The following is a 15,400-nucleotide window of genomic DNA, read 5'->3' on the forward strand; positions in this document are numbered from 1 at the left end:
GTTTTACTGGAGGTTGCATGACATGGACTTAATGTGTTTTCTTGTATAAAGTACAGGGTAAGCATACGGACATTAAGAGGAAAACAAATTTCACTAACCCTGTTTCACCATAGTGATGGAGAGAGGGTATTATCTGTAAGAAATAAGATCTACCATGGCATCTCAGCTTTTTCATCCTATACCATACCTCTTTCCACATTCTCAAGTGTACTAGGGTTCTCCAGAGAAACAGAACCAATAGGACATGTACACACACACACACACACACAGAGAGAGAGATACATATAATATATGCTATATGTATGTTTTATTTATATTATGTGTATATATATATATTTTTATTTTTTTGCTTTTTTGAGATGGAGTCTCACTCTGTCACCCAAGTTGGGGTGCAGGGGTGCGATATTGGTTCACTGCAACCTCTGCCTCCCAGGTTTCAGGGATTCTCCTGCCTCAGCCTCCCGAGTAGCTGGGACTACAGGCGTGCACCACCATGCCTGGCTAATTTTTGTATTTTTTAGTAAAGACGGGATTTCACTATATTGGCCAGGCTGGTCTTAAACTCCTGAGCTCGTGATCAGCCCACCTCAGCCTCCCAAAGTGCCAAGATTACAGGAGTGATTCACCATGCCTGGTCATATATATGTTTTATTTATAGACATACACATGTTTTATATATAGACATATTATATATACACACACACATATATATATGCAAAGAGAGTTATTTTAATGTGTTGGCTCACATGGTAATGCAGTCTAAGTCTCATGATCTGTTGTCAGCAAGCTGGAGAACAAGGAAAGCCACTGATAGAGTTCTAAGGGCCTGAGAGCCAGAGAGCTGATGGTGTACGTTTCAGTGTAAGTATGAAGACCTGAGAACAGGAGCTCCAAGGGCCAAAGAAGATTGATATTCCAGATCCAGCAGTCAGTCAGATAACTAGCCAATCATCTTTTCCTGTACATTTTTATTCTTTTCAGGATCTAAATGGACTGGATGATGACCACCCAAATTGGGGAAGGCAATCTATTGAGTCCACCAATTCAAGTGTTAATATCTTCCAGAAACACCTCAAGTGCACCCAGAAATAATGTTTAATCAGCTATCTGAATCCCATGGCCTAGTCAATTTGACATATGGAATTAACTATCACACCAAGTCTGTATCATAATTTGTCAAAGCCCATGAAAGCTTTATGTTATCATATTTCCCTTAAGGCTCTTATATATTCTGTATACTTATGTATTTATATATACTTATATATATAAATACTTATATTTATGTATACTGTATACTTATACCTATATATTCTGTATACTATATAATTAATATTTATTTGGATAAGTAGGAGTGTGCTGGGGCATCAAAATTTTACACGGACATCTAGACTACTTGCATTTAAATCTGCTATTACTGTATAAAACTTGAAGCTGAAAATAGACTTATGGGTCCAGTTACTTTCATCTTCAAATAACAACAATAAGGCTTAAGCATCTAGGCATCCAGATCCCAGTTTTATTGTACCTTTCATTAGATAATCTTCAGTATATTGCCTTTGTAGTAGATTGACCTCTTACTGGCAGAAATTGATGTCAACTCAGATATGCTGACGTAGATATATCTGTTCCCTCATGCTCCCAAAAGGGACACTGTAGTGTCATATATTGCTTCAGCATGCACTGCAGTCAGAGCTAGTAGAAACTGGTTGTTTTCTTTATCAACAATGCTATGGAGTTAGACTAAGAATCCAATAGTATTCCTAGTTGCTTACAATAATACTCTTCCATTTCCAATACTGGATGCCTATTGACATGGATTCTGCTATCTTTGTATTACAGTGATTACTTTTTTGATGTTAATAGGGGTAATATTGGGTTAATAAATAACAAGAGGTGCATACCAGACAAAATAACTACTTATTCACAAGATTACTGAGAAAAGTACAGGATTTATTTGTTACCTATGCAGCCAAAGTTGCATACCGTTTAATCACATCATTCTATCACCAACATCATTGAAACCACAAGAATTGTAAAAAGACACCTTTATAATTAGGGGCATATTAATAGACATAAATATTGACTCTCTGTCCTGGGCCTGAAGATACTTTAGTCTAATTTTAGTGACTCAGGGAAAATGTGTGACTCTTTTAAGCTCACAAATAACTTTACATCATGGAATTATTTTCAATGACTTCCAAGTTTAGACATTTCTGTTCTCAGAAGGTTCCTGCAAAGTTAGCTTCTGTATTCAACATAAAGTATAAATTTCACTTTACTTTCTCATATGCTGAAAATTTCTGTATTTTATTTCAGGTGGCAGGCAGTAAATTGGCAAATTCACAGCCCAAGATCACAGTAGCCCTAACTATATCAACCATTTTATTCTTGATATTTCTCAGAAGGTCCAAAATTTGTGTGTCTTTTTAGTGGAATTGTTATTGTTTGTTGTGTGACAACAAACAAATTTTACCAGTTCTCAAATATTAGGATTGTATTGCTTCAAATATTGACTTCACCTTTCTACCCATTCTTTTATTCAAATGGAAATTGGCACAACCTTAACAGATAAAGGCCAAGAATATATGACAAGAATGTATTTTTCAGTGATATGATCAAAGGTTAAAATTAGTTATGAGGAGATATTATAAGGTAGAAATAAATTGAATATAAGTAAAAAAATCAATAAAGTTAGTGAAAATCTGAAGAGAAAGTTAAATAGAGTGAGTCACGATATGTCTACATTCCTATAGTGTTATTCTTAACCAAGAAAGTACAAAACATTCCAAATCAACATTATTAAAAATATGTACATACTGTCAACATTTTACTCTGAAATACATCACCTTATAGCTATGACAAAGACCTGAAGTAGATTAGCAAATAACCTGACAATGGGCAAAAATAGACAATTTTAAGAGCATGACCAATTACATTTCATACAAGACCTGGGTAAATTCAATTGCAAGAATGCATGAAAAATCAGAATTATCACCTCTTTGTCATTTACCAGCACAAAACAACCATGTTCCTCAAGAAACAGAGACAAGAGAGAATCAAATTTGAAACAAGATACTGTGTATAAATTATTTCCATCAATGCCTTATGAGTCTTATTAAGCTTTCTCTCTAAGGAAGGATGATACAATCGTTTACATCATGAGATTTATTTAATTTTTTGCCTATTCCATTTTCATTATTATTAATCCAAGAAATCTGGAAAAGATATTACTGTTTCAAGTTGCTTTCACATATGACTAGCTTAACAATAGGAGATCTCAGATTGTTTAAGGACACATTTTCTTTTAGATAAGACAACATTTTCACAGAATACTTTTATCAGACACTTGGCAATTCCTCCACCTTCTGAATAACAGCATTGCTCAGCATATGCGGGAAATGAGACACTGCACACATTGGTTAAACTAAAATTCAAATAGTTAGCCAACATGTGGAAGACATCAGCAAAAGTTATTCCAATGATCTCACATTGGCAAATATGGTACTCTGACTGGTTCCAGAATAAACAGATCATTCAGCTTGAGTGCGTAAAGCCTTGTGTGAACACATGTAGACACAAAGGGCTTTGAAGAGAGTAATAGGGCTGAGCGTTGGCCCAAGAAAGGTGGAAGATGTGAAAGTCTGGATGGTGATACTCATGAAAGATAACCCACATCATTGCCCAAATAGCTGAGTAATAAATAAGGGAACTTGGTCAAAGGAAGAATATTGTAGGGAAGAAGAATAGTAAGTAGGGTAGAATTAATTTCCCAGTTCACCGCAACTCCATTCATATGCATGATGAGCCATACTAAAAATTTGAGATTTGAGAAAACTTGGAATGTAAATGAATTTCTGTTAAGATTCACCTTGATAAAACATACAATTGGGGTTGCAGGTGTGAGAAAGGCAGGACTCAAAGACATTGAATGTTTAGACAGTGACAATACTGGTCTTTTATTTCCTGAAGGCATTTGGCTGCCTCCTTTCACCGACAAGCTCCCTAATAAATAATATTAATGTGAGAAGAAAGATACTTGTTTATTGAAAGTCCTGACCAAAGAAGCAGGAAATACCTTGGGTGTAGCCAGTCTTTGGACATTCATCAAGAACTCCTGAGAGTAAAGACAGAGGTTTGGCTTCACCCAAGATCTTTCTTATTTGGAACTTTACTTTTGATTTAGAAAGTCAGTTACTAATGTTACCAAGACTAAGAAATATATATATATATACCACTCTTTCCCCATTTTTCTTTTCAAAATATGCAAGTTATCTTAGCACGTATTTGGGGAAGAAATTAAAAATAAGATTGCTGTTTGAGACTTTCTCTGAGTTGTAGAAAATATCATTGTACCATGAAAAGAAAAAAAAAAGAAAAAAAAAGTTAGGTCTTTCTGTAGTCCCCACATAAAGTCATTCACTTAATGATTTTAGATTTCATTCAGCCAATACTGTCTTAACAGTCACATGAATTTATCTGTTAAATGGAGGGTATAAATTATCATTAGTATTCTTAATAGGAGTTGGGCCAAAGGACTTATTTGATCTCAGTTAATTAATTTTTAAATAGGGCACAATCTATAAATGAATTCCATATTTTAAAAAAAGCAAAGTTTAGTCACAAGGAAATTGGATGTGGGTGAAAGGATGGGATATTTACTTTGTTTATTTCTTTTGACTTTTATTGTTTTCATTATTCTGCTTTTCATTAATGTTGCATAAAAATATTATATTGAAAACATTAAGTGCAAATTAACTTTGCTCCTTTGCTAACCTTCTAAAATAGATGTATTAGTTACGATTCCATTCAGTGGGGTGTAATAGACACCTAGAGTTGCTATGGCCAAAACAGGAAAGGAGTATATTTATTGCCTACATCAGTGAAAGTAAGCAATTCACTATTGCATAGAAGAGCTGACTGTGAAGTCCTCAGAGACATAGTTTCCAGTTAACCACTTCACAATCCCTTAGGTATTGACTTTATCCTTGATTGTGTAATCTGGGTCTTACTCTACTAAACAAAGATAGAGGAAACAAAGAAGAAAAAGAAGCAGCAGTAAAGAATAAGCAACAAGAGGACCTTAAAAATGATTTGAGAGGATGACATAAAAAATTCCCACTTATGTGATATTGACAAGCTCTTAGTCTAGCTGCAAAGAAGGCTGACAAATTTGTTCATTATTCTAGGTGTCTTAAATTCTATTATTATAGAAGAAGGGCACATTGCAGAATAAACAATTATCTGTCTATCCCATAATATGTCTTGTTTGGAAGCCTGTGACAGCAATCCATATTTTTCTCTCTAACAATCTAACAAAATCAACAAGCATGACCAGCACGAACAGCAATCTGGCATATTTATTAATATTCCATCAGAGAATAAATAGATAAATATATTTTTACTGTGATATGTGACTTATAAATTCTAAAGAAATAATAGAATGCACCATAATGTCCACTTTAATCTAATCTTATTTGCTTTTCAAATGCCTTAGGTTTGAACAGATTTTGCCTGGGGATGCTTCAGATATGTTTATTTATTGAGTTAGTATAAAAAACTTTAATAATTATAAGCTCCAAATCCCTAAGTTGGAATTTCTGTTAGGTGACATATTTTCATACATGACAAAAATGAGATCCAAAGACTGAGTTAATCAAAATCACATAAACACTTGTTGATTTTCTGAATGTGCAAGCTGAGGACTTTTATATTTTAATATTGTGACTTATTTTTACTGTGCGAACCTGAATGTCTTGAATTTTTCTAAATGTTCTGAGTTTATATTCCAAATTTAGAATATAAAAAGGTAGGTAATATGGAATCATATAAGCCAATAAATCAAAATATAGCTATATTTGGTGCCCCTAAGTCTCGAAGTATATTGTTTTTACTATTAACATTTGTCTAATGACTATTAAATAGTGGCCAAAGAATGACCAAAACAATAAATAAACAAAGCAGTGAATGATGAAGTTATTATTCATGTTTTCTGAATAAAAAAATCTTTTATTTAATATTTATGGTCATATTTTCAAATTCACCTCGGCTTAGGAGAGTGTTACAACATTCAGGAAAAATCAAATAAAAAACCATATGTTTGTCCATATGTGTGGAGTCAAAATGTCATGGGAAAGATGGAGCTTTTACAAAAGGTGGGCATTAATCTTCTTGCATAGGAAGTATTTTGACGAGGTTGACTATTGCCTTAAACATTCTTTCTTCAGTTTTTGAGTTTTAACTAGGTATATTTTTGAAACGAGAAGGAAATGGTCTCAAAAAACAAGAAAATGAAATGAGGCATATTGTCATTTTTTTGTCAGGCCAGAAACAAAAGCACGTCTTCGAAGTACAGGTCATGACAAAATATATCTTATTTAAAGCATGTGACTTAGGAAAGATTATCGCATTAATAGAGAGAAGGGAACAGTGGCTTGCCTGATACATGTATATTTTCAAGGGCAAGAGCGGGTAGTAGAAAAATGTATGAGTGTCTCCTCCTTCCTGCTGGTTAATTATGTTTATTCTTTTCAGAGACTATATTCTCTCATCTGAGAGGAAGAAATTTAATATGTCTAAGACCTAAGCACCCGTCAAGCTACTCCAAAAGCATTTTCTAAGGCTTTGGGATGCATTAGATTTTGGGTTCGCAAAGGAAAACAACCTCAGCTTGTATTAAAAACTCTTTTAATTCCATGTTCCCTTCTGATTGGCAGGAAGCAAATTAAAAATGTTGAGATCATTAGTATTTGGTGAAATTCAGTTGAGATTCAAAATGGAAACCAGTTCCCTAATTCAATATACTTTATGGTCAACATTCTAGGAATAATCTAAAACTTATGAGAAAAAATAGAACATGTTGTTTTGTAAAACTCACTAAGGCTCTTAAATACATATTGAGAAAATTATATATTAAAAGAGAAAGAGAAGAAGCAATCTGCCTTGTATAAATGCATACATTTGAGGGTAGCTCATGCTAAATATGTTTGATAAAATGAAATTCTGCTGATAAAACTTCTCACATATTAGTTACAAAAGTTAATTTATCTTAAAATAATTCACTCAGGGTAAGTTTATTGAGAAACTATGTTGTGCTATTTACTCTAACAGGTGCTGATGATTCAGTGGTGGCCATTTAGAATATATCCCTGCCATCAAAAAACTTATTTTCATCTGGTAGGTGGTGGGGGGATAAATAAGTGTACATAAAGTATTTAACAAAGTCAGCACTTAAGTCGTTAGTAAACAATACCATTATAGTAATGATAATAGCGGCTATTACTATTATTGAAGTTGTCTATGAGGATGAAACAAGAAATGTAATTTCAGGTCGAGGGGGTCATTTTCACTTATGCCTAAATAGATCATTATTGTGCAGTTATGTAGCATATTGTTACAGTTGGGATTCATTGGAAATAAGAATATGAGATAGATTCACAGGCAAAGTATTTATTGTGAGTGCTTTTAGAATGAACACATGTAATAAGGAGAAAGAAACCAGCTGAGAAGAAAACAAAGTAGGACTGCAAAAATGTTATAGCGTCATCTGGTTTTATGGAGCACTCTGAAGCAAGAGTGTTACTCCAGAGTCATTGAAATTGGGACAGGAGAGCCAGGTTTTGTCTTCATTGCATCCTTCATTCATTGGTTACACACAATTAATGGAAAGGAAGCATGACCTTGGGAAAGATGGTCATCTTCAGACAAGATAAAACCCCAGAATGTTGATAGCTGAGGGCTTTAGCCAACAACAATTTCCAAGGAGAATAATTTTTCAGTCTGAAAGCAGATCTAGATGACACAGCACGTTACCCACTACAGTTCACCCTTCATGTTGCCCAGATCTACTTGTATAATTTCTAGCAATAGCTTCTCCAGGACTCTTGAGTGATTTTTGAGGGAAAAAAATATGAGAGGAAGGTTTGTGCAAAAAACTATGACTCTGAAGATGGAGCTGGTCATAAGGCCACAGCTGATATTCAGTATTTCCTCCTTTAGTGCCATTTCGAGATTTAGCTTTGCACTGTCCCTCTATTGATCTGGGAGACTTACCTAGTGGGGATGATACAGAGCTTTATTGACAGTAATCTGAGCCCTTGTCACCATGTTCTCCTCAGGCCATGCCTGCTACATTTGCACATTTACCAACAAAACTGGGGAAGGGAATGACACAAGGCCCTCAAGTGGATCCACTGAAAGCCAATTTTCTCTTTGACCCCATTATATAATAGAAAACTCACTTTAGTTTCATTCTAGATTATGTGTAGAGAACAAATTACAGGCAGACAAGGATGAAAGCTGAAATGGTTTACTATTCAACTACAGAGAATAACATGGGCGCTTAGGCCCAGGTGGTTGTAATACAAATGGTGAAAGTAGTCAAATTCTGTATACTTTCTGATTGCAGACCAACAAATTTGTTGATAAATGGGTGTGAGTTATAAGATGAAGATCTGAGTTATGAATGATTGTTTTCTAAAATGGGAACAAGTTGAGGACTAGATTTTTTGGCAGGAAACTGCTTTTCTGTCCCAAAAGATTCATCTTAGAAACAAGATATTCTATGTTCCTATAGAATGAGATTTTTACTTCAGCAAAATATTTGACAATAATACTAATGATATTCTCTAGTAATAGTCTGTACAAACTAGTTGGCTGATACCAGATACCCTCATATGCTGGGTCTATTGGCAGAATAAATTTCAAAAATGTTTTAGAAAACAGAATAAGAAAAGAAATTCACAAATGACTCCAGGAAACTTCTTTATCTCTTATTAATTTTCCACTTATGTTTTCTGTTCCATTAATACAGAACAGATAGTATTAATGGAAAAGACCATGATATCTCTCAACTTGATGCAAAACTCCTCATTCCTTACAATCTGCCTTCAAAGCTATGCTGTGATTTTTGTTCTTCCAGAAAACCTTTCCCAACATCTGTATGTTCAGTCTTTCCTGAAGTTCTTAGGGTTGGGGATACCGACATGTTTCATGGCATTTTTCTGATTGTATTGTGATTGCATTATCTCACTGGATCTAGAGCTTATTGAAGGCAGCCAACTGATCTGACACCTAGTGTCTAAATCCCTACTACCTTGGGCATTTCCTGGTACAAAGAAAGCACCCAATACATATTTGTAAAATATACAGGTGACTCCAATTTTGTTTTTGAAGGAAAGATTACTTCCTACTACTTTAGATTATATCGGACAAATTACTTGGGAGTCAAATACAGAGCCTGTGTAATTGTTCAAAATAATTACCTAAGTAATTAATTTTAAAAAAATTTTAATTAACTACATTTCTAGAGATTCTGATTTTATGTTTTGAAATGGGGCCTCTGATTATTTTGATGTAGATTTTTGATGGACTAAACTTATAGACTCACTGGCTTACAATTCTCAGAGAAACTAAAAAGCAACAAAAATCTCCATCTAGCCGAGTAAAGTAGTATAATTGGCAGCTGGAATTCCAAAGATGAAAAGAAGATCTGAAACCTGAATTATTATTTTTATTATAAAAGGTCAAAATGTACTTGCAACAAAAATGCTTATAAAAAGAGCTAAAATAGAATTGCACTGTGACTAATACATAAAAGATATGCCAATTTTACATTCTTATACCTACAAATTCCAGGACTTTAATTTCAAAAAGTTCAATTACTCAAAATTTATTAAAATTTTCTATTGTTATTATTTTTAGCCATCAAAAATTTATGATTATATACAGGATTTTAATATCTAGGCTCCACGCATTAGAGATAAAATTTTAATTTTCACTAATTTCACAATGAGATAATTTTTAAAAAATGATTTAATATTTCAAACTCTGAAAGATTGGCTTTTTACATAAGAATAAGGACTATATCCATCAATTTCTTTTTCTTATGGTGAAGCACAAATGTCAGAACACCCCAGATAAATTTGTGACTTGATTCCTGTTAAGCTTGAATTGTCTTCCTATTACTTTTCTAAGAAATAAAATAATAGTTTTTTCTAGAGGAAAACATTCCTGAAAAGGGGGTGTTTTTCAAATGTATCTTTAAACCAGAGAAGAGGCCGGGCGCGGTGGCTCAAGCCTGTAATCCCAGCACTTTGGGAGGCCGAGACGGGCGGATCACGAGGTCAGGAGATCAAGACCATCCTGGCTAACCCGGTGAAACCCCGTCTCTACTAAAAAATGCAAAAATCTAGCCGGGCGAGGTGGCGGGCGCCTGTAGTCCCAGCTACTCGGGAGGCTGAGGCAGGAGAATGGCGTGAACCCGGGAGGCGGAGCTTGCAGTGAGCTGAGATCCGGCCACTGCACTCCAGCCTGGGCGACAGAGCGAAACTCCGCCTCAAAAAAAAAAAAAAAAGAAAAGAAAAAAGAAAAAGAAAAAAAATAAACCAGAGAAGAACTGACAAGCATAACCATCCAGAGTGAAACTACCTAGAGATATAATAGACTCTGTTTTTAGCAACATGGGAAGACACGAAATTAAGACATCCCTAGGGAAAATTGAAATGCTATATGCGTTAATATGTCTAGTTATTTTGTATCAGCCAGTTCTTAGTAAATGGCTATGGGACTTTAAGTATTTTAAAGTACACAAAGTACTACCTCTAAATGTAATGTCTTTGGGAGTTAAAAAAAATACACTAAGGAAGTTATTATTTTTTTCAAAAGAACAGATCTCACCATTTTCCCTTGCATTACTTGAACTACCTTGACTTGCCAATAAATTGAAGTGAACTGATAAATATGTGGATAACTGGCTGTAGTCACTCAGATGTGAGTATTATCCAAATCCCTTTCCAGATGTTTTTTATTTATTCTCCTGCAATACACTGGCAGGTTCCATACATCTATCCCAAGGCAAACAATCATTTAGCAATATACCACCATCATACATTGCTATAAAATCCCAAATAAGTAAATGGGAAATAGGAATATAATTTATGATGGCTTTCTCAGTAACTCATTTTATTACTTTTGGTTTATCAAGTCAGATTTCAAATGACTTTCCTGCATCTAGTTCTTCCCTATTTTATTTCCTCTTGTAGCTAAAGGCAAATTAATCTTCCTAAAACTCCACTTTGATCACATCACCTTATATTCAAGAATCCATGTGACTAATCGTGATGGTTAATACTGAGTGTCAACTTGATTGGATTGAAGGATACAAAGTATTGATCCTGGGTATGTCTGTGAGGGTGTTGCCAAAGGAGATTAACATTTGAGTCAGTGGGCTGGGAAAGGGAGACCCACCCTAATCTGAGTGGGCATCGTCTAATCAGCTATTATACGACTAGAATATAAGCAGGCAGAAAAATGTGAAAAGAGAGACTGGCCTAGCCTCCTAGCCTGCATCTTTCTCCTGTGCTGGATGCTTCCTGCCCTCGAATATCGGACTCGAAGTTCTTCAGTCTTGGAACTCAGGCAGGCTCTCCTTGCTCCTCAGCCTGCAGATGGCCTGTTGTGGGACCTTGTGATCATGTGAGTTAATACTTAATAAACTCCCCTTTATACGTGTGTGTGTGTGTGTATATATATGTACACACACTATATATACACACACACACATATATACACAAATATATATGTATTTTATGCATATATATATTCCATAGGAATTCTGTATACTTTCTGATGGCAGAGCCAACAAATTTGTTGATAGAATGGGTGTGAGTTATAAGATGAAGATCAGAGTTGTGAATGATTGTTTTCTAAAATGGGAACAAGTTGAGGACTAGATTTTTCCATAGGAATATATATACACACACACACGTATTTATATACATATTATATATACATATATACATATTATATATACATAGATATACACATATATATGTGTATATATATATTTCATTATTTCTGTCTCCTCTGGAGAACTCTAATACACGAATCATTACTTATAAATTAAAGATTTACAAGTAATTATAAATCGTTCCTGGCCATACCTTTAATCACACGATCTATTCATTCATATCATACGTTCTTATTGAACCTCAACTGGGGTTGATCAAAACTCATGGCCACAATGTTTTACAGCTTCTTCTATTAAGAAGTAGCTTCATTTCCCCATTCCTTGAATCTGGACTGCTGACTTAACATGCTTTCACCAATACATGTGGTCGAAGTGATATTGCACAACTTCTAAGGTTGGGCTTTAGGGCCTTTGAAGATTCTGTGTTTATCCTCTTGAGATGTGACCCTGAGAATGCCCCCTAAGGAAGACAGTCTAACCTAACGCAGGAGGAGAGGCCATGTGGAGGACAGATAAGTATCCTTGCGGATGGCCCCAGCACCAATTGCCAGATGAGCTGACACTCCACCTAAGCACAGCCACAGGAGGAAACCCAGGTGAACCCAGAAGCAAAACTGCCCATCCCACCCCCAAAATTGTGATGACAATGACAATATAAAGTTGTTTTAAGTCATAAAGTATTTGTTGGTAAGTACTGATGGTTTCTTATGAGGAACAGTAGTTGATACATCAGGCATGTGCTAGAAGCATTTCAAAGTGCTAGGTATTCATTAACAAAAAAGATAGAAAAGGACCCTCATTTCATAGAGTTTAAAGCCTAGAAAGCAGAGAATAAGGATATATATAAATAAAAAATGGACTAAAACACCACAAATAAGCATTTCAAGTAGTGACACATTTTTACACAGGAAATTTAAACAGGGTATGTAAAAGAGATAGAAAGAAGGCAAGGAAAACACATTCTGATGTGATAAATTAGGAACCCAGCATCAAGTCAGGCCCATAAAAGGCTTTTCATTCAATGGCATAATGTTTTAATTTTGTTTCTGTTGTGTTGCTTTTAATAAATGTGAATAATTTTAACTAAAACATGCCCTCTTAACTTAGATGATAATCTTTCCCAGGCCCTAGTATCTTATGTCTAGACACTTCATATTATTTTTATTCTTCTGGCTCTGAAGGTGCCTTTTGTCTAGAATGTTTTGGTTTGTATAATTCTGCCCAAATAGACCACGGTGTTTCTTTATCTCTACTCCAACAGCTCTGCTCCACCTTTAAAATTCACTGAAATCTCATTTCTTTCAATGAAACCACCATTCCGTTCCCCTAAGAATAACCTCAAGAGAACATTCTCTCTTTGAAATTGTAAAATTATGACATCCTCTCTCAGCAAAGAGTGTAACACCTATTTTGGTGTTATGGTGGTTCTGTTGACGATTACAGATGATTTATATAAACTTTTCTGCATAGCACCTGGCACAGCACAATTAAAATAAATGATAGAAATCATCATCACCATGATCATCATTATCACTATGGTATTTAAATGCCTGCTCATTCAAATATTATTTATTTAGTACCTTTAATACACCAACTCTAAGGCTAGCTGCTGTGAAGACAGAAATGAGTTATCTTTCTATCCTAGAGAATTATGCTGGGGTATTGAGCAGAATCGGTACAACACTTAGATCAGGGCACCTCAGGCTCTATCCTGAGTCCAATGCTTTCGAGAAAGAACTCCTGTATTTCTCCAAGCCATGCCTGTCCCCATGGGGTCAGTAATCTACAGGGCCAAGAAACATGCCCACTCAGTTGCCTCTTCTAGACCAAGGCTTCTCAAACTGTCTGGTGAAGAGCCAGTTTTATTTTGTCCTTTAATTTCCAATCTCCTGTGGACAAAACTTTTGTAAAATATATAAAAATTAATTACTAGAGAAATGAAACCTTTAAGGGTGACATACAAAATGCAAGATCTAATTTTTTATTATTAGATCCAACAAAAATTAAATCACTTTGCCAAATTGCTATCAAAGTTTCTACATTCTTACATCAATTCCTGCCCTTATACTGTTGCAGAACAATAACAAACTTTCCACAAACTGACAATAGTTTGTAGACTACATTCCAGTAGCACTATAGCAAAAACTATGTCTAAAATCCTAGGACTCCAGAATTTCATTGACAAATAAATAACAGTAACAAATGTTTGAGTTAAGAAACCATAGCAGAAAGGCAAAATGCAGAATGAATTTAGGAATTATAACTGAGGTAGAAATGCAGGGTACCAAATTCTGCCTATAATATTTATTTGATTTTTATCATTTAACTGTATGCTAAATAAGAATCTTTTTGTGTTCCTGTAAGATGTGGCAGGAATTAGCACACATTTGTGCTTAGACTAGAAGTAGTATAGGGTCTCAGTGGTAATTTAGGACTGTCATACTCCCTCACCTCACACCAGTTCCATCATTTCGCCATTGTTCTTGTTTATGTCTCTTTCTCTTATCTTCCCCACTAACCAGAAAGTAAGAACTACTTGCTCGGTCCTTTGAATGCCCCATACCGCAAATTACTATTCCTTGCAGATAGTCAACATGGAAGGCCATGAAAAGTGAAAGGCTGGAGTTCCCGAACTGTGTACCAAATGCATTCCAGTATGCCATGATAAATTTATAAGGTCACTATGGGAAAGTTTAAGTACCCCAGGGAAGTACAACAACAACTGTCGGACACCTCAAAAACTATTAGGTCTAAGTAGCTTATAGTTTCAAAATGAGATCACACTGCTTTCCTTTTGGTGACACCATAACTATGCAAAAATTTGTGGAGGTTGCTAAGATAAAAATTAAGGACCATGTGAAAATCAATGTGGAACAAACATTATGCTGATAGAATCCAATCTGATTCCAAGCTCTGAGAAACTGTGTAGTGCCCAACAGGTATACACATCTCATCGGTATGTGATTGAGGTTGTGAAAACATGAAATAAAAATATGTTTTTCATTGAATTTGTGTTTATTAATTTTTTAAATGGCTACTAAGCTCAGAGGACATAAATGCTAACTAAGATTCTTAGATATAACTACTTAGTGAGTGAAACTGTGTGGTGTGGTATTTCTTAGGGACTAGGGCATTGTAAAAAATTAGTTGAATGGTAAGGATGCCATAAACCAAGAAAATCAGGGAGTCTCTTGTATAAGATCTTTAAATCCCTCCTTTATTACTTAGTGATTGCAAGGGCATGGTCATTTTTTATTAAATAGGGCTTCTCACAGTATCTACCTCCAAGGTTTTCTATAAGGATTTAGTAAAATAATTCTTAGATCATTGTCTGGTATATAGCAAGCTCTCAATAAATGTTAGATATTATTATTATTAGTTTTTCTTTTCAACTCCACCTCACATATTTTCAAGGCACCAAGATACTTCACAAACCCAGTATCACAGCTAATGTTTTGTGGCTTAAAAAATCCCTCAATTGGCTGGGTGTGGTGACTGATGCCTGTAATCCCAGCACTTTGGGAGGCCAAGGCGGGCAGATCACGAGGTTAGGAGATCAAGACTATCCTGGTTAACACAGTGAAACCCTGTCTCTACTAAAAATACAAAAAAATTAGCCGGGTGTGCTGGCAGGTGCCTGAGGCAGGAGAATGG

The sequence above is a fragment of the Chlorocebus sabaeus genome, chromosome 24 (genome assembly GCF_047675955.1).
Source record: "Chlorocebus sabaeus isolate Y175 chromosome 24, mChlSab1.0.hap1, whole genome shotgun sequence".
NCBI lineage: Eukaryota > Metazoa > Chordata > Mammalia > Primates > Cercopithecidae > Chlorocebus > Chlorocebus sabaeus.